The 21,094-nt window shown below is 41.5% G+C and overlaps 1 protein-coding gene across 5 annotated transcripts in view; it reads left to right on the top strand.

Annotated features, from left to right (window-relative positions):
• The window catches only part of TNRC6C (trinucleotide repeat containing adaptor 6C), a 104,766-nt gene that overhangs the window by 22,498 nt on the left and 61,174 nt on the right, over nucleotides 1-21,094 (top strand). The gene's annotated exons all lie outside the window — the stretch shown is intronic.

Raw genomic sequence — 21,094 nt, 5'->3', positions numbered from 1 at the left:
GATTGTTATATTCCTAAAGTTTTGTTGGGATTCTCAGCATAAGCTGTGGCTTATCTTGCTGGGTGTATTCTATGGCAGCCTTTTGACAAGAATATATGGATTAATTTTCTGTGAACCATAACACAGCATGTGTCATCTCTTTTGTCAAGACAGATGCAGTTTTCCATTTAGTTGTTAGTTGTTATTTATCTGTTTCAAAGACAAGTAATTGCCCCTTTCCCCTTGCACAATTCAACTCAATTTAATGTGTAAACTCAATTCATGGAGCTTGGAAGAAACTATTTCCCCTGCTGCCACCACTGCCTGTTTTTCTTTCTGTGTGGCTTTTCTGCCTGGGAAGTGAGTGGAGCTGCTTTGCAGCAGGGTCAGGAAGCAGCAGAGGTAAGAAATGCCTTTCCCTTTGGGGGCTCTGGGCTGCCAGCTTCCCTGGGAGAAAAGTTAATGAAGCTGTGCCTTTCAGAAAGGTGAGGGAGAGAGGCAAGGTAATGTCTTTCTTCTGCATCTGATGGCTTACAGAGCTTTTTGTGTCTCAGTTCTGAGCCAGCTCAAATGCATTGTCATTTCTTGGTGGGTAATTAGGTGACAGCCAGGCAAGTGGAGCTTCCCAGAGACCCAAAGAATGAGAATTAAGGAAGAGCCAAGCCTGACATAAAGGCTGGACTAAACAACTTATGTTTCTAACACTTATGATTTATTTATGTTTCAAACACTTAGGATTTATACAGCAGAAATGAAATATTACTTTGGTGAGATGAATTCAGAGAAATAAAGTAATAACTGCATGATGAAGATACTGTAACAGTAATTTATCAAAATTTTGTCCTTTTCTTCCTGAGTTTTTATGTAGAAAGGGAGAGGTCAGAAAGTTTTAGTTTAAATTCTGTAGCATCTGCACTGTGAGATTTCATGTCATTTGTAACACTGGATTTTACTTTCAGGAGAAGGGAGCAGAGGTATGTGGGTCCCATCAAAACTTAGGTACATGAAAAACCTTGGAATTAAGATACATAGGAGCAATTTCTATCTAAATGGAATATTTCTGTTTTCACAGCATTGCTTGTTTTGTTCTGTGTATCAGCTCATTTCTGTGTGAAAAGGTTTCACTGTTCTATAATGGATTATAATGACTTTTTAATATCACAATTCAGCAGCAGATGTTTTTGCTGTCAGGGTAACTAAATTCATTTTCACGTGGTAATGCCGTGGCTCTTCATTTCTGTTAGGAGTGAGACACAGAGCCTTCTGCTTTCCCTCTGTGGGATGTTACTATTTCTGTCTGTGTTGTGACAGCTTTGCTTTTAATTGCTTGAAACTGCCACGTTCAAGTTTCTAGTTAATAACCTCAGTTTTTCAGGTATGCTTGTGAGTTTGTTTCTTTCAAATTTAGGGACTGCATTTCTCCATCTGTTAGATTTTTTTGTTCATTATCCATGTATTTTAGCATCTTCTGCTGCCATAAAATATGGATCAGGGAGAAGACAGCAGTGGATCAGGATAGTTGTGTTAGAGATTAAGCAGCTTTGGCATTTATTGTTTACTCTGTCAGAGCAGTGATGCAGCTTTTTTGTGGTTCAGCATCACTGGAAGGGGGGACCTGTCCTACAGAGAGCCCAAACCTCCTGTTCATGCTCAGGGCAAGGGCCAGGGGTTATTTACAGTCCTGTGAGTGACCCTTCTTTGAATTTCCTTTGTCTGGCAAATGCTCCTTGCTTTTCAGGTTGCCCTGTGGAAATATTTTATTTCCTCTTTATAGTGCAGTTCCTTACATTTATCTTTAGGAGGGGTGTGCATGAGCTTATGAGAGGTAGCGGGAATTTCTTAAAATAGATAAAATATTATTACAAAATTAATGAGAGAAAGCTGACTGAACATTTTTCCTACAATATTCAGAGTTGACTGTAAACTTTATTGCAATGCTGCACCAAGTGCTTTATTTGGATACATTTTCGAGGATAAGTGACACATGCTACTAGAACTAAAAGGCAGCAGAGGAATTATCATTGAATTTAGTTAATTTATTTCCTATCTGTGGCAGAGCAATTAAATTATTTGTGATGACAGCATGGCACAGCAAAACTGAGTGAGTGGACTGCAGCAGGTAATGCATGGCAGTGGGCAGGATGTATTAAATCAGAGATTAAAGCTGGACATTTTGCAAAATGTAGATTTTGGTAGGTGAGATCTTTATAAATATTATTTAATGGAGCTCTTTGTGGTAACTTAAAAAAAATTGTTTAATTTTATGTGTGTGTCGCTGAGTTCTGCAAGTGGGTTGCCATGGCAGTGAGAGGTGCTTGCACTAGTTGGGTCCTAGTGGAGAAAAAGAACTCACACAAGTGCAGGTGGGATCTGGCAGGGTTTGTCAGGTTGTTTTTCAGCTGGCTGGGGCAGGGTGTTTGTGCAGCCCCTGTTTGCTCTCAGCAGTGTTTGTGAGGAGAAGGCACTTGGCTGAAGTGGGTAGAAAGGGCCAGGTGGTGAGGCTTGAGAGGAAGGGAGGAGTTGGCTTCTTCTGTGCTAGAAACCTGTGACCAAGGTCTAATTGTTTTTAATTAATAGTTAGTTTTTCATGGATTTGTCTGTCTCAGAGCTGTGGAGTTGCTGTCCTGGCCAGTAATGGACTCGTGTGGTTTGTTCATGTAGCTCGGAGCTGGTCTGGGCTGCTGCAGGTTCAGTCTCTGGTGAGGCCTCAGGAAAGAGAAGGGAAGAAGGAGGAAGGAGGTTTCCTGTGGGGGTGTGTTTGTGGTGTGTTGTCAGTTCAGCCTTGCTCTGAGGCCTCAGCCCCAGCTGAATGTTTCCATTTGTGATGTGGAGCACAAACCCTTCCAAAATAAACACACATTTCCACCCTTAGGGGAAAGGTATGTGCTGCTGCTGGAGCCCAGGCTAGCAGTGCTCCCTCACACAGCTCTTGCATCCACTGAAATAAATTCTTTTCTCTTTTTTAACAATGATCCAACCCTTTAAATCTTCTCTACAGCTCCTTCAGTTTCTATTTTTTTCCCTGCAGCGTTGTTTGCCTGAGTATTTTTGTGAGGCTGGATCTTTTATAAATACCCCGTTGGCAACAATTCTAGGGAATGTGAAAAGAAGAGAGATTGGAGAGCTGATAAAGACCTGAAATGTTTCTCAATTACTTGAAAACAAATGAAAGTAGTCTTCCTGTTCAGCTGGAGAGAAGCACTGCAGAATTAGATGAGGTGGGAAATGAGCAGGTTTTTATTGCAAATTCAAGTTGTTGTTCTTTTATGGTAATTTTTTTTCAGAACAGGACTATTGAGCACAGGCTATTAGTGTTTATTTTACATGTATAAACTCTTGCCAGTTTATGTGCACTTGATCAAGAAACTTTGTGTATAAAGGCTTTTCTAATGAAAACATTCAGCTGTAATTGTGAGCTCTGTTCTGTGTGGTAAAGGGTCACTAGTATGGGAATGGCTTTTATTTAATAACCACAGGGGCTTTCAGGGAGCTGTGCTTGTCATAAATACTGCCAGGGTGGGTTTTGCTGCCTGCTTCTCTTCTAGCCATCCTCCTGCAGGTTTAGTCAGCACAGGTGATCAGTTCCTGGCCTGCTCCCCTCCCACCTCAGCTGAATGCATCTGTTTAAAGCTGATATAAAATAGCTGAAGTTGTTTGTTACTCAAACATCCACCCTGGTAATTGAAAGGCAAAATATCCATCCAGCCCTCCAGCTTTATGTGCAATAAAGGTAAGTGCTAGATCTGCAAACAGAGAAGTAAAAACAGTTAAGCCTGTATACTGCAGTTAGTGTAACATAAAAAGTATTTTGGTAAATATTTTTATTAGAATTGTTAGCTGGAAAATATTTTTATCCCTTGACTGTAAAGCACAGCTGGTCAATCTGTGCCTTTGGACCTCCATGATCCCTGCAGGTCTGTCTGGCATGTTCATGGCATGGGACCAGGCAGGGAGAGGTGGGCTTTCCAAGGGGAAAATGGGAATTTCAGCTCATGCTGGGTAGTGATGGAGCAGGATTGCAGGAGCTGGAGTGGCTGCAGTGACCCTGGGGCTCAGCACTGCCTGTCCTCTGTCCCAGAGGTGCAGTGGCTCCTGAGCTGAGCATCATCCCCTTCCATCTGTGCTCTGTGAGGAGCTGTCCCCTCCCCCAGGCCGTCTGGGCTGTGTGCCTTGGGACTCCTCAGAGTGTGATGATTTTAATATGCAGCCTGCAGAGTCAGGGAGCTTGTCTGCAGGCTGGGAGATTGCTCTGCCAACGTTTATGCTTTCATACATTTTATTTTGGGGGACTGAACAGAAATCATGTAACAGTGTGAGGTTGCTGGGTAAACCATTGTGGTGTCACAAATGTTGGCATACTTCCTTCAGGTTATCTGGCAGAGTTGGATATTTTACCTGGAGGAACATGCTCTGCTCTATTAGAAAAGAGAGTTAAAAGGAAAAAATAGATGAAAATATCTAAGACTCCATCCCCTGCTCTGGCATTTCTGTTGGGATGACAGGAGTTGCAGCATACCTGTTTCCAAAGCTGGGTTAATTTTATTTCCAAATCAGCCATGTAGATCATTGCATATTTGTAAATTGATTCTTTACTTACCCTGCCCAGATGGGCTGTTAGAATTTTCTCTGCCTGTGCTCATGCGTGTGTGAATCACCTTCCTGTAACCTCCATTCTGCTCATACAGAAATGAAGTTTGTGTATATTGATAATGTGCTCCTTCTGGCTGTGGTAGATGTTATTGATGTTTAGTGGTAGTTCCATAGGAAAAAGGGAAAATGAAACTTTTTTAGAGAATCTCATCAGGATTTTAAGTAGATTTCTGACAGAGTGTAACACAACCAGTCTTTTCAAAAGAAAAGTCTTGAGTTTTTCTAGTTCCTGTCATATTATTGTAGGAACCAGCAGAGGCATTTTCCATAAGATTAGAAAATGTGTTCCAGCCTACAAATTAGGTATGATTTACAACAGATTTACAACCTCTGACTCATTTGAGTATTTATAGCTTGTGCTGGAATATCTGCCTCTGTCATCTTGTTAGTTAAGTGCTGTGTTTGTACTGAACTGCTGCACATTGTAGTGACAAAATGTGCCATAAATCATCATTGCAGAAGGAGGGGGAGCCCTGCAATAAGTTCTTCAATTAGATCTTAAAATGCAGTCACTTGATAACTTAATGATAACCTGTGGCCATATGTTAAGGCTTTGTAACACAGAAACGTTTTCTTTTTGATAAACGTTATCATGGGGGTGTTCTGCTGCTATAAGTGTCTTTAAACAAACATGAATTTGTTCATAAAACCCACTGAGATATCACTTCTCTGATAGAGCAGTAATTACCATTTTACAGCCTGCACAGAATAGAGGATGGAGGTAATTTGTGAGTCCAGCACTGGGTGAAGAGGAGTAGAAAATGCAAAAAGATTGAAGCAGAGAGGAGGAGTAATTGCATAGTCAAGGAGACAAAGCAAGAAGGATGAGCTGGGAGAATTGGAGTTAAAATACTAAAGAAAAAACTTTACTTTCCTACCTGCTTTTCTTTCAAGTGGAGTGACTGTGAGGTATTTAATAAGCTTTTTGCTCTCACAAGTGCAAGAAATATTATGAGTACCTTCAACATTGCCATTGCGAAGTATAAAAGGTAAACAGTAAATGTGTAAATAATCTGTGGTAAACATTATTTGGGTTTGTAGCTCTTTCTGTGTGTGTCTTGCTGTTTGCAAGTCAAAGGTGCCCAAAGAGAGATTTGCATTGATAATTTTTGCAGGGTTTGTTAGGGCTGGACAACCTGAGCCCTCCAAGCAAGCACTGACACTTCTGAAGGTTTAAATCTTCTGTAGCTCCTGGGAAGCTACAGATTCCCCAGCTTTCAAAGAAATGCTCTTTTCAGACAACAGAGCAATTAGTACAGGCTTTTGGGAAAAAACATTTATCTCTCAAAGGAAAACAAACAAACACATAACTCTGGGGTTATTTGAAAATAAAAGAAGTAACCATGAAATATATTCTTCCTAATGTACTCCAGGCTTGAGCTGGATTTACAGAACAGCTGCCCCTCAGAGGTGCTTTGATGTCCTTGCCTGGAGTTGCTGCTGCTTTGCTCCAGTGAAGCACCTCCAGTCCTGGTGATGCCTGGAGAGGCTCCTGGAACAGAGGCTGGACAGAGCTAAAGGAATAAAAGAGGGCTTTATTTGTCACTATGATATTTTCTGTGAAATCCTTTTTCCAGGATTTCTTCTCCTAGGAAGCTGAGAAGCTTCAGAAAAGAATGAAAACAATAATTATCTGATTGCTTGGGAATGTGGTCTGGAGATTGTTTACCAACAGGTACATCTTTGATTGGTTCCATGTGAATTGTTTTTAATTAATGACCAATCACCATCAGCTGTGTGGGACTCTGAGGAGTCACAAGTTTTTATTATCATTTTTATTTAGCCTTCTGATGTATCCTTTCTCTTTCTTTAGTATAGTATTTCATACAATAGAATAATAAATCAGCCTTCTGAGAACATGGAATCAAATTCTCATCTCTCACCTTGTCCTGAGATCCTCACAACACCACATTCATTAAAAGGCCTTCAGAGGATACAGCTGGGGCAGTACAAGAGCCCAGACAGAGCTTACACCCAAGATAGACCCTGAGTCACCAGTTTTCACACTTTTATAAGTTTTGGTCCATTTTGGTATTGGGGTTAATTGTCCAATTACAGCTCCAGCTTGTGCAGTCCCATCCTCCCAGACTGCTCTCCTCAATTTATTGTTGTTTACACTTTCTGTCCTGAAACAGCCCAAAAGCTCCAACAGTGTTCTGGGCTGGAAAAGGATTGTTTTGTCTGACTGAACTGTGCAGAGAACCTGCCAACACTTTATATGAAGTTCAGAGTCACACACTAAGGCAGTACAGAATCTGAAAAATGTGAAAGGTAAAACTTAAGGCTTCTCACTGGTCAGTGCTTGCCTTGTGAGCTTTGCAGATTCCTCATCTAGGAATGGAAAAGCAGGTAAGGGCTCAAGCAGGTACTCCTAGTGCTCCTCAGGTAGTTTTTATTCTCTTTAGAGATGGTCTGTTGTAGTTTGCTGTTCTGCAGATTTTGGCACGTGCTCATAATATAAATACAGGAAGAATATTGCTTTTTCTGTTTCCTCAGTTAGGAATGATATGGGTTTATTGGGTTGAAGATGGCAAGAGCCTGACCTGTAAATAGTTAATTCTAGAATTAGATAAAAATGGGATTTTTCCAACACTAGACACAGTTGGTTAAAAGCACTTTTCAAATACTCTAGGTTGTAAGGGTTGATACCCTGTGCATCATCAGATTTCTCTTTACATGATCCATTGTCAGATGCACTTCTAGCCCAGGACATTTTCTCTCCAAGAATACCCTTTGAAGAGAGAGCAAGCACAGACTGGGCAACACAGCGAGGCTTTTCTAGTCTAGACTCATTGTCAGTGGGAAATGCTCTCAGATAAATCCCAGTTTGCTTTCCCAGCAGCAAAACTGCCAATGCAGTTGTGGACAACTGGGTATTTAATGGATAAATTTTAACCCAGCTGCACAGTGCTCGTGGTGTTGGTTATGCTCAAACTGCATGCTGGGTTATGGCATTTATCTGCCCACAGTGGGTGCTTTGCTCCCTGCTGCTGTTCCCCAGTGCAGTGTGTGGAGGCTGTGGGCTGTGAAATAGCCAAACTGCTGCTCTTTTGGCATTGCAGCAGCTCAGGCATTGGCAAATGCTCTATTCTTCTGTCAGTCGGCTTGTAAAATAATTGTTTTCCAATTATGAATAGAATGTTGTCTGATATTTGCCCTCCATCAGAGCACGTATGCCCCAGTATTTCCTTTGTAGATGCCACTTTTGTAACTACTGATAGCAACAAACACCCATCCCACATCTCCTCCCCACCCTGCAGAGATTTCTTTCCTTGGAAGTGATTTTATACCAAAAATATAAGTGCACTGTTCATCAGTGTGCTTCTTTCTCCCTTTACTCTCTGAACTAAAGTCTGCTGTTCACTTTTATTGTTCTTTTAGAGAAACATGTCCATGAAGGCAGTTTCTTCTCTGTCTTGAGGCCTGGCTCACACAGGTTTTCATGGAGAAGGCAGCTAACAGTTTCCCATGACAAAATGACCTATCAGCTTTGATTTATCTGCAGCGTGCTGACCACTTTCCATTATTAGATTATCATCTTGCTACCTGGAGGAGGCTTGTAAGGCATATAAATATAATGTTGATAAGATCTGCAGACTGTGAGCTGGAGGAGAGGTTCATCAGGAAATGCATTAGCTCTCTTTGGTAATGATTGTTTTGAGATACATGCTGGGTTTCTAAGCAAAGGGAAGGATGAAATCCACTCTGAACTGTAACACTAGTAGGTGCTCCTGGAATAGTCACTGTACAAATGCTGCAGAGGGTTATCTTGGGAAAAGGAAGGGAATGAAAACGTATTTTTGATTCTTTTACACTGTGTGTGAAGTGTTTGGCCTGAGGGACCTTTGTGTTCTCTTGTTGACTGCCTGGTGTTGACATTCCTCTACTCTGAGAACCCTTGGCTTCCCTGTGTTTTGCTAGATTATTTTAATGTTTTTCCTGAGTTGTTAAAGGTGGTAGCCCATACTTTACAAATCCTACAGGACTATTTAAAATGTCTCTTTAACCAGCTCACACTCTGGTAAATGCTCCAAAGCTTCTGCTCAGGTGTGCATGGTGCAGCTGATCCTTCAGGTTATTCCTGTACTGGTTCAGGCAGTGCAGAGTGCATCAGCATCCAGAGAGGAGGTGATTTTCCCTGCAGGCATCCTGCCCCTGTGGGGTGCCAGCAGTGGCTCATGCTCAGCTTCTTGTGGGACCTGTGTTTAACAGCAGCACTGGATCCTGCCCTGGGCGTGGCAGCCACTGTTATTGTCACCTGCCCCATGGGAACAGCTGAACGTGGTGTGACTCAGGCTCCTGGTGACCTTGCCATGTTAACAGAAGTTATTCTCTGTTTTAGCATAGTCTCCTAAAGACCTGTCCTGTTACCAGGATGCTCTTAACATTTCAGGCATAATTTCTGATTTGGCTACTGTTGCTATCTTTTTTTTCATAAACCAGATTTATTTCACCTTTAGGAGGCCAGACAGCTCTCATGGACTTCTGTTTTGAAGCACATCAGTTACTAATTGTGAGAATTGATGATTCTTCAACTCTGTTAAAAATTCAAATGCCACCTTGAGGTCTTACTATCACAGCACTAGATCTGTCCCTTAGATGAGCAAAAAGGGATGGTCTTAACTCTCTCCCCTCTCTCAGACAGGCCCAACAGATGTTCTTGAAAGATGCTGATTATTGTTGGAAAGGAATCTTCATATTCAGCCTGTCTTTGCTATAACTTAAGCCCCTTCTTTGTTAGAACCCCTTCTCCTGGGCTGCTTGGCCCAGGAGAGCTGATCTTCCCCTCCGCCACAGAGGCCTTTTTGTGTCTCCTGTTTTTTACTGAACAGCCCATCCAGTTTTCCTTGGTGCTACCATTTTCAGGCTATAATAATTTATGTTTTTCTTCTGAAGTCCTTCCACTTAGTGGAGAATTATTTTTTTGAAATGCAGTATCTGTATATTGTGGTTTAACCCCAGGCAGGAGCTGGGGCTCACTCCCCCCTGGCAGGATGTGGAGAGAATTGGAGGAGTAAAAGTGAGAAAACTCGTGGGTTGAGATGAAAACAGTTTAATAAGTAGAGCAAAAGTCACACAGAGCAAAGCAGGGAGTTGATTCCCACTGTCACGGCAGGCAGGTGCTCTGCCATCCCTGAGGGAAGACAAACACCACCACCCCAAACATCCTCATCTTCCTCCTCCTCCACAGCTCTGTGTGGTCACCATGGCACCATCTGCTGTGGAGTATTCCCTCGGCTCAGCTGGGGTCAGCTGTCCTCTGTCTGTGTCCCCTCCCAGCTCCTGGTGTCCCCCCAGCCTCCTGGCAGGGGTGAGGAGCAGAGCAGGCCTTGGCTGTCTGTGAGCACCACTCAGCACTAACAAAAACACCCTGGGTTATCAGCACACATCCAAACCACAGCCCCACACCAGCTCCTGTAAGAAAATGAACTCTGTCCCAGCCAAAACCAGCACAATGTCATTAAAGAGTTATAAAGGTGCCCCTGAGTTGATCTGTGGACAGTAACCTGCTGCTGTTCACAGGTAAAACCTAAGGCTGATTTATTTTCTGTGCCTTTCAGGCTCACCCCATTGCACAGCTCTGTAATCCAATGTATTCAGGGCAGTGCTAATCCTTCTCTTTCACTTTTCTGTCCCTAAACTCATGAAAAACTCCCAAGTTTCAGATGCCTTATCCCATAAAGACCTCAATTTTATAATGTGCAGTTTCTCTTTCAATCCCCATTTCTCCTGTTTATTCACTACCCATTTTCTCCCTGCAGTATACATTTAAATCTATTCCTTGCTATAATTTCCCACTGCAGTTGTTTAGGCTTGATTGACAAATCATGAGAACCCTTCCTGCAGGTCCTGGGGGTGTCAGCCTGTCCTGTCCTGCACTGGCAGTTCTGTCCTGCTGTAGCATTTCCTTTCAAAACAGGAGAAAGGCTTCAGAGTGGACCAGAATGAAAATGTGTTCAGTGCCACCTTTCTGACACAGGCTCCATTGTAGTTCATATCTTGCTACAGCTTCTATATCTTCCTGCCAGTTTCCAAGAGCAATAATTTAATTTTTTTTTCCTTTGTCCAGTGATCACTCTGGGAAATCAGGTGAGAGGTTGTCTTCAGCCTCCTCAGTTGTTCAGCTACTCCTTCCCAGAAAAGATCTGTAGAAGACTTAGTGATTTGCTGCCTTATTATAGCTACTAAGACTTTAAAAAATAGATATAATTCTGACTTAAAAACTCTGTGGCTGATAACTTAGATGCATAGTAACACTGAACACTTAAATCCATAATCTCATTTTACTGATACCTGCAATGGAGGTGGGATGTTGAAGCTCATCCTGCTCCACCCCACGGGGTTGTCACAGCCTTAACTCCCATTTGCTGGAGATTCAGGGAATGTTTTAATCCTTATTTGCCATTTTTATTCTTTCAGTGGCAGTGCTGCCTTTCCTCTGGGTGTTGGGCTGACTTCATTGTCACCCTGTGGCCAGTGGCAGATGTGACAGCTCTGTGTGCTCCCTCTGCTGTCACCAGCTGCATTCTCAGCACAGGCACAGCTTCTTCCTGAAACCCCAATAATGGATAAAACGGGATCATGTGGTTCATAATTCTGAGTGATTTTTGTTAAATACCCCCTGGTTTTGCCCAAAGTGTCTTGGTGTGTCCTGAGTTCAAGTCAGGGTGGTGGGACAGCACAAACACCATCAGCTGCAATTTTCAATTTTTATTTACATGAGAAATTGGGAGCATGATAGATTTGCCTCCCAGCTGTCTGTCCTCCAAAGTGCAGAATTCTACCTTAAAAAACAAACTTAATAATGCATTGTTGGATAGATCTGCAAAGCCATTAAAGGGCTGTTATTTTGTACCCTGCCTGGGCAGACATGGTGTTTTCCTCTTAGTTTGCAATTGGCTTTACTGCAAGACATTTTCATTTTTTTCTGCAAAAGGCAGAAATGAAACCCTTTGGAAACTGGACATACTCATTGAAAGTGTGGAGTTTACCCAAAGTGTGAGTGAGGAGGAAGAATCTTAGGATGCCACTCATTAAACCAAGCTGTATTTCTTCCTGAAGTGCTGGTGTTACTTCTTTTAGCTAAGTCTAAGCCCATTTCTATGAAATAACTGTGTGTAATGCATGTGGAGTAATTAGGTATTCCTTCCTAGTGAGGGGAAGACATGTGTCTAAAATAAACTGAGCAGAATTTTTGAATTAAAATTAAGTAATAATATTAAGTTATTATTAGTAATCTTTATTAAAACATCTTTAATTTCTTTTAACATTCATGTAATAGAATCTGATTTACTGGGAGTAGCATTTAATTAATTTAATTCAATTTAGAGAGTTAACTCTATTACACATTAGTACAGAAAATTACCTCTGAACAGTCATTTCTCACTGGTGACATGCAATAAGTTAATTTAGCTCGGAGTTGGTTTGGGTGCATTGTGAGTTCTTGGTGAAAGTTGCTATGGTGACACAGGGCTGTCACTGGGACAACAACCCTGCTGGAAACATGGGGTGGATCCTGTGGCCTTGTTCTCCTGCTCCTGTGGTGCTGGGATCTCAGAAGAGTTTCCCTGGGCTCTGCTCACTGAGGGACTGGGCTGTCCTGTTACAAGGGTTGCAGGTGAAGAGAGGAGATGAGAATGTTGACCTTATGTTCAGAAGGCTTGATTTATTATTTTATTATATATATTACATTATAACTATACTCAAAAGAAATAGAGAGAAAGTTCTCAGAAGCTAGGTAAGCTAAGAATAGAAAAGGAATGAATAACAAAGTTCTGTGTCCCGGCAGAAAGCAAGAACAGCTCTGCCATGAGTGGTCAGTAAATCCAAACATCCACCCGAGACCAATCAGATTCACCTGTTATGTTCCACAGCAGTAGATAACCATTGTTTGCATTTTGTTGCTGAGGCCACAGCTTCTCAGAAAGGGGAAAAATCCTAAAGAAAGGATTTTTCACAAAAGATGTCTGTGACACTGTCCATCCATCCTGCAGGGTGTGCTCAGCAAATGAACTCACTTGGGGTTTTCTTTGGTTCCACCTTACCTGCAGGGAAATGATTGCTGAGCTCCCATCAGCTTTTAGTCTGCTTTTCTTCAGGAAAATTTCCTGAGGAACCTGAGTAGGAGAAGCTGTGTAAACTTCTTGAAGTGCTTTCTTCACATTCCTGAATAATTGAAATCCTGTTTTTCCTATGTAGCATTAATGCACAATGGTGCTGGAAACATAAAAAATCTGTTCAGCTTAAGTGAATTAATGAAGAGTGTGCTTCAGATTTGGTGTTGAATCAGAAATGAAGAGTTTTTTTCTGACTCTACAGGTTTGACTGTCAGGTAGATGAGCTCAGAGTTCCAAACAAAAACCTTCCAGCATTGAGAAGTTCATTCAGAAAAACACGATTGCATGTGAAATGTCATGTTTAGGTTTAAAAGGAAGTATTGAAAAACCTGAAATATAATTTTTAAGTTCAGTGTATTTTCTTCCTCCCCCCACTGCAACTCTGTATGCAGACTTCAACACTCATTTGTTTGTTTTATCTCTAGAGCATGACTTTAATTTCATTTGGTTCAGCTGAATAAGGGATCACTCTTCATTTTGGGCTTCAAGTTCTTCTCAGCTGCTCTTTTCTGAAGGCAAGAATGACATTTTCATGTCTTTCAAATGCTAGGAATTTCAACCTTCCAAAGAAGGTTGTAGAGCCCCAAACAGGTTTTTATATTAGAAAGTCTGTGAAATTTTATTATTAGACTCCCCTAAAGTGATAATGATGTCCCTTTGGGTTCTGTATGTCAAAGACCTATTTGCTCAAAGCAACGATTTTCAAAATAATTTTATGAAATATAAATGAACACATCTTCAGTTATCCTAATAAGGACACAAGATTTTAACAGGTAAGGCCAAAATATATTAGGTTTACCTTTCACTGACTTGGCTCCATGCACAACTTCTCAGGGTGATGCTACCTGAAACTTGGAATAAATCCACACTGCCCAGGAGTGGGGGAAGCTGCTCCCTGCTGGACACTCTCTTGGCTCTGCTTCAGTTTTTCCTGCTGACTGATTTAAAATGATAGCTCAGATAACTCTACACTATCTTTAGAGCTGTAGTATAAATATATTAAGTCTTCTTTTGAGATAGAAAATGAACTGGAAGGGTTATGCCAAAATTACAGGAGGCCGTTACTGGTTGCTCACAGAATTGTTGCTATTTTAGTGTCACACATAAAATATTCATTTGGTACCATAAATGCCCATGACAGCAGGGCTGAGGCTTGGTGTTTGCACAGCCTTTAGTCAGTGTGACACGTGTGCCCAGTGCCATGGTTCCAGCAGCACAGGCAGTGTCAGGCAACATTACACTTCCCATGTGAGCAGCAGCCCTGTCATCTGCAAGCAGTCCCAGCCTGCTGCCATGGGCATGTCTGAAGGGAATTAAATATCCCCCAAAACAGAAATGAAATACCTGGAGGAGCTGTATTTGTGGTTTCCAGGAGAAGAAAGTGCCTGTGTGTAGAGATGGGATGTGTCTGGGCTGTTGGGTGTGTCCAACCTCTCCAGGCCTGGGGCTCCCTGGACACTGAATTTTGGGTACACAAAATCACACAGGCACACCTAGCAGCCCAGAGGTGTCCTGCACTCACTGATCTCTCTATCCACATTAGGATATTGATCCAGAAATACACACTGGCGATTGCAGGCATTTCAGAAAACACCCAGAGAGTCCCTACCTTCTTTCCAGCTCCAATGTCCAAGTGGAAATAAAGGTGTTGTACCTGCTGTAGCATGAGTGTTTGGTATTCCCTGTTGTCCTGGGTGGGATGGCAGCACTGGCTGTGCCCTGGGACACCCTGAAACTCCAGGAGCACCCACCCAGCATGGACAGACCATGGTACAGCACACATTCCAAGTGGGAATCTGTGTCTGAGACTCTGTGCACTGTGTGCCAGTGCTGAGTGATCTCTGTAGAGCAACCCCAGCAGAAACGATGGGGATGTGAGGTGTGGGGTATCTTTACAATACCCAACCACATCTGTATGAAACTGGAAGCATTTTCACTCAGATTCACTCTTCAAGCCTCAGCTGAAGAGTGAGCTGTACGTGCAGATCCATCACTGTTCAAAGTGAAGGAAATTTCAGGCTCTTGTATCCAGTAAATCAGTGGATACTGAGCAAATCCTCATTTTCAGTTTCTTAGGAATGTATTATTTACTGGGAATTTGCATATTTAACTGTTTGTGTGCATAGTTTAACAATTTGATTTCTGCTGTAAAGAATATTTACTCCTCAGTCTGTGCCTGGAGGTGCTCTGTGGAAAGGAGGAAGAACACGTCAGGTGTGATGGCTGTGCCATTTGTAAATTTGTTTTTAAAAAATTCTTTTGCATATGAAAACTGTGTAAAACATTGTCTAATGAGATTAAATGCACACAGTCAGTTTAAAATTGAAGGATTCACTTCCTGGGTCTGCCCAGACTTCTCGTGTGACTCTGTATGAAGTTATTTAATCTGTTATTATATGCTTGAATTTTCCCACTGGCATTTGCAGTGATGATGGTGTTGGTTTTGTGTCATTTAACTTTAGCTGTTTCCTGTCTTCTCTGAGTCTTTTATTGTGCAGTTCCTGCTGGGGGTACCTTGCCTGGAGCAGCACTGAGGAGGGTTTGGAGTGAAGGGGGAGCACATGCCCATGGCTGGCTCCTGACATCCTTTGCTGTGTTCCTGAATTGTTGGGATTGTGTTTGGGATTGTGTTTGGGATGCTCTCATGTCCTATTGGTGGGATAGAACTTATATTTTTCCCTAGTGGGTCTTTATGCAATTAGTTGGTGGAGTTCAGATGTTCCTAAATACTCTGAGAAGGAATACAAGATGTGAATTCTCTGTGAAGAGCTCTGAACAGTCTATAGGAAAGCGTTATAAAACCTGAAAAGATTCTGCCAGCATTTCTAACCACTTGCTGAGAATCCTTCACTTAATTCTGAGCTGCCCTCTCACTTAAATTTTACAGTAGTAATTTCCTGCACCAGTTAATTCATCTCAGCAATGACTCTTATCTCCCTCCTGTCCTTTTCAGACAGTTGTTAATGCAGTTGTTTCTTGATGTTATTAATATGGGTGATTAAAAACTTCTAATAGCTTCATTATTTTCCTTTAGAATAGCCAAGTTCTCTGGAGGTGGGAGTTGGGTTTACAGGAGTCTGAATTCCAAGTGTGATGATGTGTTAAAGGAAATAGTCCTGTGCTGAGGTGTCAGGGGCTTCAGGAGAGAGAGCAGCTTTAGTTAGGTGAATTCATTTATTTATTTATCTGTTGCTTTTCAGGGGGTAGGATTTGGGCAGGTCTGTGTGCAGAGATGCCCATGATTAATGCTGGTACTGGAGAACTCTCGCTTGAAAGGAAACAGATGAATTGTTAATTCTTGAAAGTTACCATCTGTTCTCAGTTCACGTCCTGCAGGAATGCTGCTCTGTGAATTTAACTGTTTAACCACAGTCCTGGTTCCTTGCTTGGGCTGCTGAGTTTTTGCCTGGTGTGTACAGTCCAATTTGTGCTCATCAATTAGCTGATGGCAAACCCCATGTGTGTGCACTCAGAGCTTTCAATAAACATGAGAGAGTTTGGCTTGCACTGGGAGAGCATCATATTTACTTTGGATTATCAATCTATTGTTGATGACAACCTATCAACCTAATTAGCTGTACCATTTTTAATGGCACAGCTAATTAATTGTGAATTTAAAATTAAAATTATAATCAGTGTTAACGTGGAGGAAAGCAGTGAGGCAAATATTAAAACTGTTAAAAGTATAAGTATTCTTCACAAGATTGCTGCATGTGACACCAACCTGAATAATGTAGAATAGGATTGAAAAAAAACCTTAAAAATACAGGTTGAGTCACCCAAAACAGGTTTTGTATCTTTCTGTCAAAAGATGTATTTGTCACCATCTCTGCTGACAGATCTGAAAGAAAAAATGTCAATGCTGTTCCAGAAAGGGAAACAAAATCCTGTGTCTGAGCTCTGAAGTACTCAAGAATCTGTGTTTTTGTTAGGAACTTTTCCAGCTCTTAAGAAAAAAGTTCAATTTGTGAATAGAGTTGGGCTCTGACCCTTTGCTGCACAGAAGTTCTGCCTCAGGGTGGGCTGTGCTGGGCTTACACAGAGGATTCACTGTGGTGGTGGAGGGATAAAATGTCACTCAGGACTGATATAATTTCAAATTTACATTAATCAAGAACAAAATTGAGAGGATCTGCAAGCAGGGCTGGTGAAGAAAGGCCACATCTGAAACTTATTTAAAAACCAGCAAAAGCTGGTGAGAGTGCTGTGGAATATCAACCTGAGGGAAAAAGGATTTCTTTGTCATGGCTGAGGGAAGTGGGAGAACTGAGTAAGATGGATTTGGAGCTCTGTTTTACATGCAGAGAGGTAAAAAATGTGCTCTAAAGGTTCTTGAGAGGTCATTTATTCCATCCTCTTGCCCTGAGACAAGATCACCGAACCCGTATCATGTCTGCAGATAATCCTTAATCATCCTTATTGTTGGAAATGTAAATCCAAATCTCCCTGACTGCCATTTCAACCCAGCAAGTCTTGTTTTATTCACTGTGGGATGGAGCAATTTATTTAGTTCTCTTTGTATTTTTTAAAATTTGTGTCCCCAGTGTCTTGTACACTGACTGCTCCCTTACCTCTGCCTGCTGTGGTAGTTCCTTTTCCAGATTCCCAATTCCTTTGTGCCCTTTTCAGGTGGTCCAGCTCCATCTGGAAGAGCTGTGGGTACAGCCAGGGAAGGCTTTGTGATGCCAGGCTCCAGTAGATGGGTTACTGGTTGTTTATCCCATTCCACCAATTGGAATCTTTACAATCCAGTTGGAAAATTCCAAATTGGAATTGTTACAATTTTTAAAATTATCTTTTCCTCCTTTTTGTTTTATGATCTGTTAAAACATTGCTTCTTTTTGTGCAGAAGTGCTGTGGGGTGAGTTGTTTGCTGTTCTGCATTAATTCCCCCTGCTCATGATGTGATTCTCCTTATTGAATTGTAGGAGTTTTGTCACATCTCTTCTCCAGTTCCTCACTGCTGAGCTCTGATCCTGTCACACAGTGATCTGACCACCCCCATCTTCCTTCTCCCATCTTGGTGTCATTTGCAGATTTAATAAGGATATTCTCTAGTCCATCATCCAGCTGTTAAGGAAATATTGAACAGCGTAGGCTCGGATCAAGTCCCTGTGGAATCTCTTCTGAAACATTTTCTGTTTTGACAGCAAGCCATTGATTCTCCCAGAGAACATTTCAACCAATTTCACATTTTGCTCACATTTCCCCACTTTGCTTATGACAATATCAAGTAAGAATGTCATTTCAGCAGCCATTACATAGTTAGGATATATAGAGTGAGCTTTGGCTGGTGGGACATGGGTGGGAAATGTGAGCAAACAGACAGAACTTGTTTGAACTGAGGTGAATGAAAGAGTCTGAGGGGTGGGAGGAACAAAGGAGTGTCTGGGGTCAGCTGGATTTGTGGATACATTGCTTTAGAGTCAAAGTGGAGGTGGGGAATGGAGTCCTCAGTGCTTCTCTATTTCATACCTTTGCATAAAGCCAGCTGTTAAGAACATAAGACCTTCTGTTGTTGAGAAATTCCAATAACTCATTTAGAAGTTTTCCATGAACTTTGCACCTTTCTGGTAATTCTTACTCTGACTTTAATTGCCTGGCAAAAAAAAAAAAAAAAAAAAAAAATTAAGTTCTGTGTAGAAAGTCCAAGTTGGTAGACGTGAGAAGTCTGTCAGGAGAATTGGATTTCAGATGAGATTTTTGAACTGGGGTGGTGAAAGACTAAGGAAGGAAGGAAATGTTGTAAAGGACAAGAGAAGAAAGTGGAGAGGAAACCTCTGGAAGAGGAAGCAGAGAAGCTGCACCATGATCAGCTGTGAGGGGGGAAATGAAGTTAAACCAGGAAAAGACTTCATTTGTTCTGGGTATTAGGTAAATGATATCATCAGGAATTGGCCCAAGGTCAAGGCATTTCTTTAAATAAATGGTGACAAAGTTCTAAAGCCACAATAACTCATGTATTTTTACTTTTATCACTCAGTGTGGGCTTTGATGTCTAACAGCAGCTTCTGGTTACAGTATTAAAGCTATTAGAAGTTTGGGGGTTATCTTGGCATTAGACTGCAGGTTTTTTCTCCCCAGAAGTTCATGATTTTGGGGGAGGGGATGATCCAGGCAGAAAATTTGGCATTTTCTGTGTAAAAGCATTAGAAATGGGTTTTATGCAATAGTTGTGAGCACCTTTGCTGTTACCAGCAGATGTCACTGTGGATAGCAAATCCCAGCACTTAGGAGACAAAGGAGGTAATTTGCTAAATGAAAATTCAGCCTTTGAAAGTATATTGGAGAGGGGGGGGAAAGGCAAGAATATTTTTCCAGCAACAGACTTCTGTGAGCAAATAAAAATGGGTTTCTCACTAATGAGGACTTGTGGTTTTGCCCACTCTAATGCTGTGTTTGGTGGCTGCCTTCACCAGACTTGGGTGAGTTCCTGGTGCTCTGTGTGACCTCGGAGGGGGTGTCTGTGGGTTTGTGCTCCTGCTCAGCTTTATTTGGAAAGCCTTTAGTGTTTGGAGGGAGGTGAAAGCAGCAGTGATGTGCTGCAGTGTGTGTGTGAGTGCAGGGAACTGGCCGTGGAGGAAGTGGCTTCATTAAGGTTGATTTGGAGGGGGGAGCAAGACGAGGAAAAAAAATTGCCCAAATGATTGGCTGGGAGAATAGCTCTGAATTATGGGATCCATCTGTTTCCTGTAATGAATTCATAAACCCATCAAACAATGACCTGAACGAATTGCTGAAGGAAAAAAATAATACACTGGCATGATATGTTTAACGCAGTGAGGCATTGGCATTGTATAATCAAAAATTCTCCTCACATCCAGCACTTTGTAATGGAGCTGCTGTGTTTAATAGAAGCTGTAAATAAATCCTGTCACAGTAGCAGCCAAGAATGCATTTCTGGGTTTAACTGTTTCTCTTCTGGAATGTCTGGTCCTGGAAGGCTTTAGAAATGCAAGTTTTATAGAGCTGGAGTGGGGGATTCTGAAATACAGAGAAATGTTAATGAGGTGAATGAAAGGAAAAAGCTGCCATAAATCAGTATTATGTGGCTTAACCAGTTTCTTTCATTTATGCATGTTCTTTCCTTATGTCATAGAAATGTACTTAAAAGCTATTGTTGTAATTGAAATCTGTTGGACTGATCCTATTCATTATATTAATAAAATCCACCTACAATTGCTCGTAACACTTTTTTATGCAGTTGGGATTCCCGAGATTGTAATCATCAAAAAGCATATGGAGTAATTATTGGATTTGTTTGGGTAAAATTGGATTAAGAAGTTTAGATACCATTAAGTACTGATAATTATTACAAGCAAGCTCATTGTTTAGTGTGTGTACAGCTCGGAATGGAGAGTAAGCAGATACCCATCACAAACATCTTAAGAGCAAGCAATCTCAAGGCTTTCATTTTATGCCTTTAATTGTATTTTTGCAAGAGCCTTTCCACTTAAATGTTTTTGCTTTAGCTCTTTAATCACATGCTGGTTATGAAAATCACTGCCTGTTAAATCCTTTCCCCCACACGATTTAAACAACATTTTTTGCATTCAGCTATAAAATGGCTAAAATCTGTGTTTTAATTCCTGCCTTTGCAGCAGCTGCCCACGTGCCATTAGCAGTGACAGTGGGTTCCTTGCAGGTGGGAGGGTGGGCAGGCTGCTCCTGGGGCTGCCAGGGCTCTGCCCTGGTGCCCTTTGTGGGTGCTGCAAGGGACACCCACCATCTCAGGGTGTGGGATGGCTCAAGGCTTCATAAAGATGCAGTTATTGCCAATATCACACGGCAAAATTCAGAATTAGGACAGCCAGGGCAGACACTTGGAACATTTGGTATTTCTCACAGTGCATATCAAGTGAAAATTGCTGGTTAAACATTGCTGAGGATGGCTTTTAGAACACAGTCATATTGTCTTTGTAATATATATTCTCTAAGTATTGTTGCTGTGTTAGAAGTCTAAATTCCAGTCTGGTATGAAGCTGGAATTTAGGGCTCAAGCCCATTCGTGTGATGTTGTGCACTCTTCTTGCTTTATTCCCTGTCATTTTGTAATCAAGCAGTTCTTTTCCAGCTACCATGATTTGTAGACATAGTATTCTTGCAAGAGCTTCCATTTAAGCACTCTTTAAAGAGATTTTGATGTACAAAATAAAAATTACTTTGCTGTGTTGATTAGAGAAAAAAACCAGGAGCATGAATATGCAGAAATATTTTGATTCTAAAATACTGTGATAATTTGATTTTCTTTGTTCTTTTCTCTCATCTGTAATTCAGATGTGTAGAGGGAACATTGTCTCTAACACTGGGAAAATGGGTTTTTCTGGCCTCACCTTTGTGATGAAACA

This window comes from Melozone crissalis, unplaced genomic scaffold (genome assembly GCF_028551555.1).
Source record: "Melozone crissalis strain CALT ecotype California unplaced genomic scaffold, PUWL_Pcris_2 ptg000026l_1, whole genome shotgun sequence".
In the NCBI taxonomy this organism is placed as follows: Eukaryota; Metazoa; Chordata; class Aves; order Passeriformes; family Passerellidae; genus Melozone; species Melozone crissalis.
This window is presented reverse-complemented; position numbering and strand designations above follow the sequence as displayed.